Below are 4,041 nucleotides of genomic sequence, written 5' to 3'. Positions count from 1 at the left end.
TCTGCATGCTGCAATGAAGACTGAAGATCCCATGTGCCACACTTAAGACCCAGCACAGCCAAATAAATTAACTTAAAAAAAAGAAAAATAGCTTTAAAAAAAAAAAAAAGCATTGGCAAAGAATCCAGTGAAGTTGAGAAAACGAGAACGGAGGTGGGAGCCTTTAACTAGGGTGTTCTGGGGTGGCCTCTTGGAAGAAGGAACATTTGAAGGCGGGCCAAGAAGCCAGCCCTAGAAAAGCTGGAGAAGGGTACACCCAGAGGAAGGCACTGCAAGGGCAAAGGCATTGAGGTGAGCCTACTGAGAAGGGAGACTGGTGGGGCTAGAGTGAAGGAGTAAGTGGGGTGGGGGTCACAGAGGCAAGCAGGGGTCCCACTCTCGGGGCTGTGTGCAGGACTCTGAGCAGAGCAGAAGTCATGAAGCGTTTATCCCCCTAGTGTCCTGGCAACTGTGGAGGTTGGGGGAGGAAGGCATTGCAGAGGGTTTGTTCCTGGGCTTTTCAGTATTCAGGGACCCCCCACCCCAGAAGCTTCATTCATTCTGTCAGCATTTACTAAGCACCTCCTGTCTTCAGGGCTACTGTGATGATGAAGACACACAAAATCCCCCAAACGCAGGGTTTCAGGCCAGTGGGCAAGATAAGATACTGAATCAATCAATAAATATATCTGGCACTTGCAGATGGCTCACAGAGGAAACGAGGCCAGGAAGGGGTGGGAAGGGACTGTGCCTGGCCTCCTCTGTTACTTACCACGGGGCAGCCCACTGAAGAGCCCTTGGTCCCTACTCTGGAGGAGGAGATGGGAGCCTAGGGGTGGCACGCAGGCAGAGAAGCCTCTGTCATTAGCACAGAGTTCCCGTGAGCAGCAGGGAGACCCTCCATACCCACCAGGGGACCTGCCCTGGGGCTGTCTTGCTCATTCAGCTGTAGCTGCATCCTTGCTCCAGACTCTAGCCTGCCCTCCTGCCCTTGCCACTCTCGGGCTCGAAGGCTCCAGACTAACTCTTCCTCCCCAGAGTCCCCCACATCTGACAGACAAGTTCATGATCATTTCTGAATTCATTCCAGCCCACCCCTCTGTCCCCATCCCTACAGCCCCTGCCTCGGCACAAGGCTTGATTCTGAAGTATGGTGCCCCGCTGTGTGGCTCTTCTGATTTGAACAGTATCCCTCCCCCTAATTCCAGCTCATCCAGGACGTCAGATCAGGACCTTATTTGATCACATTGTTGGTCTTTGCAGATGTAGTTAAATTAAGATGACGTCTTAATTTTATTGGCTCAGACAATAAAGAATCTGCCTGCAATGGGGGAGCCCCAGGTTCAATTCCTGGGTTGGGAAGATCCTCCTGGAGAAGGGAATGGCTACCCTCTCCAGTATTCTTGCCTGGAGAATTCCATGAACAGAGGAGCCTGGTGGGCTACATTAGTTCATGGGGTTGCAAAGAACTGGACATGACTGAGCGACTAACACTTTTCACTTTCACATACTGCATTAGGGTGGGCGCCAATCTGGTGGGCACTAATAAGACTGATGTTCTTATAAGACCACATGAAGATACAGACACGCACAAAGGGCAGAAGGCTACATGAAGACAGAGACTGGACTGAGACAGCCACAATCAATGGGATATCTGGAGCCACCAGAGGCTGGAAGAGACCTCTCCAGGAGCCTCCAGAGGGAATGTGGCCCTACCATGCCTGGATTTCAGACCGCTGGCCTCCAAAATGAATACATTTCTGTTGTTTTAAGCCAACCGTGGTTGTAGACGTTTGTTATGGCTGCCCCAAAAAACTCTTACCATGGTCATGGACAAGGGGCCGTCCCTCTCTGAGCCTGTTTCCTGAACAGGGCAACGAGGACCCTCCAAGGGCAAGGGGAGGAGTTAGGGCGCTAATCACAATTAAATGTGCCACAAACACTGAGACGGCTGACTGGATGTTCCCCATTGCTATTGGCCTGATCATGACCTGGCCTTTTTTTTTTTTTGCGGGGGCGGGGGCGGGGGCACACCTCACAGCATGCAGGATCTTAGTTCTCAACCATGGCTCAAACCTGTGCCCCTGCAGTGTAAGCTTATAGTCTTAACCACTGGATGACCAGGGAAGTCCTGATCTGGACCATTTCAAAAGCTCCTTCCTGGCCCCTTGGGCTCTAGCCCAGTCTCTGCCAGGTCCCAGAAGTGATCTTTGCTTGCTAAAATATGATCATGCTGCTGCTAATTCTGAGTGCTCAGCGGCTCCATGTGGCCCTCACAGCATCTGTATGATTAGATCCCCAGCATGGCTCCAGCTGGCCACTGGTAAACTCCCTTCAAGACCCAACTCAGGGATTCCCCTGGTAGTCCAGTGCTGGGAAAGACTGAGGGCAGGAGGAGAAGGGGCAACAGAGGATGAGCTGGTTGGATGGCATCATGGACTCAGTGGACATGAGTTTGAGCAAACTCCAGGAGCTAGTGAAGGACAGGCAAGCCTGGCATGCTGCAGTCCACTGGGTTGCAAAGAGTCAGACCTGACTGAGCGACCGAACAACAACAGGGACTTCCCTGGTGGTCCGGGGGCTAAGACTCCTCGATCCTACTGCAGGGGGCCCGAGTTTGATCTCTGGTCAGGGAACTAGATCCCACATGCTGCAACTACGAGTTTGCATGCCACGACGAAGAACAACAATCCCAAGTGCCACAACTAAGACCTGGCACAGACAAATAAATTAAAAAAAAAAAAAAGACCAGCTCAAAGAGCAAGCACACCTCCTCCAGGATGCCTTCCTAGAGTTCCCCCAGGCACAATGAGTCCCTCCTTCCATCCCCATGGCCCTTCAGCATCAGGCAGAAAATTGGCCCCAAAGAGTTAATTCTCCATGCCCAGTTCACTCCAGAATCTGCCCACTTTTCTGCATCCTTGCAGCCCCAACCTGGTCCCAGCTGAACTGACTACTCAGATGCCCCTCTGGCCTCCCTTCTGGCCTTCTATCACTTCCACTCCTGCCCCAGGAGTCCCTGTTCTCCACGGCAGCCACAGGGGCTTTTGAAAATCATAAATCATAATATATCTCTCCCCAGCTCACACACCGTCCACAGCTCCCCACTGTTCTGCTGTCCACTCCTTCGCCACTCTTTCGTGCCTGCAGAAACCCCCACTCTCCTCCTCCTCCTCTCTCCCGCTTGCTTATTCTGTTCCAGCCACACCAGTCTCCTGACTTTCCTCAAACATGCCAAGCTCGTTTCTGCCTCAGGACCTTTGCATGTGCTGTTTCCTCTGCCTGGTATGCTGCTCTTGCCTGACTGGCTACACCTCTTCTCTTGTGTCTCAGCTCATGGTCAGCTCCCTGGAGAGGCCCAACTACGGAAGCCTCTCCTACCCCTCAGTCATTCTCTAACACATCTCTGTGTTTTATTTCCCTCACCGTGTTCCCAGTGCCCAGCCCTGGGCCTGGCATACCATAACTGCTTAGTCTTTGTCGACTGACGACCCCACACATTTGACACTGGCACCTGGTCCCCTCCATACTGGCAGCTCACTGCCAAGCCCAGAATGTCAGTCAATATTCATAGGAGAAAAACGGATCAGAGGAGCTGCTCCCTGAGGGTTGTCTCTAGGGAGTGAGCTCACAGGATCTGGGTTGTGGAAACTACGGGGGTTTTAGAGCTACTCCAACTCAGTTCAACTCCTTCCTTCTGGCTGTGTGACTCTGGGTGGATCACTCAGCCTCTCTGAGCAGGTTCCCCACCACCAGTGACCTGAGAAAGTGGACAGTGACTCTCCAGAGGGGACTCTAGAACACACGGTCATGACAGTAATTATTGTTATTATATTAGTAGTATTATTTCAAAGGTTGGCACTTTGAAGTCACCATTTTTTCTATCCAACTCCTGGCCCACCCCCCTACTCCCAAAGGTGACCTGAGTTTGCGATTCACTCACCCTGGAGTGCAGGGGTCGACACGATGAAAGGAGCTGTCTGCTTTAGTCCTACTGAGCTACCACTTGGCTGGCAGAGAGCTGTGGCCACTTTTAACCCCCTCACTTTCTGACAAATACAG

Source organism: Bison bison, unplaced genomic scaffold (genome assembly GCF_000754665.1).
Source record: "Bison bison bison isolate TAMUID 2011002044 unplaced genomic scaffold, Bison_UMD1.0 scf7180017864221, whole genome shotgun sequence".
Classification (NCBI taxonomy): domain Eukaryota; kingdom Metazoa; phylum Chordata; class Mammalia; order Artiodactyla; family Bovidae; genus Bison; species Bison bison.
This window is presented reverse-complemented; position numbering follows the sequence as displayed.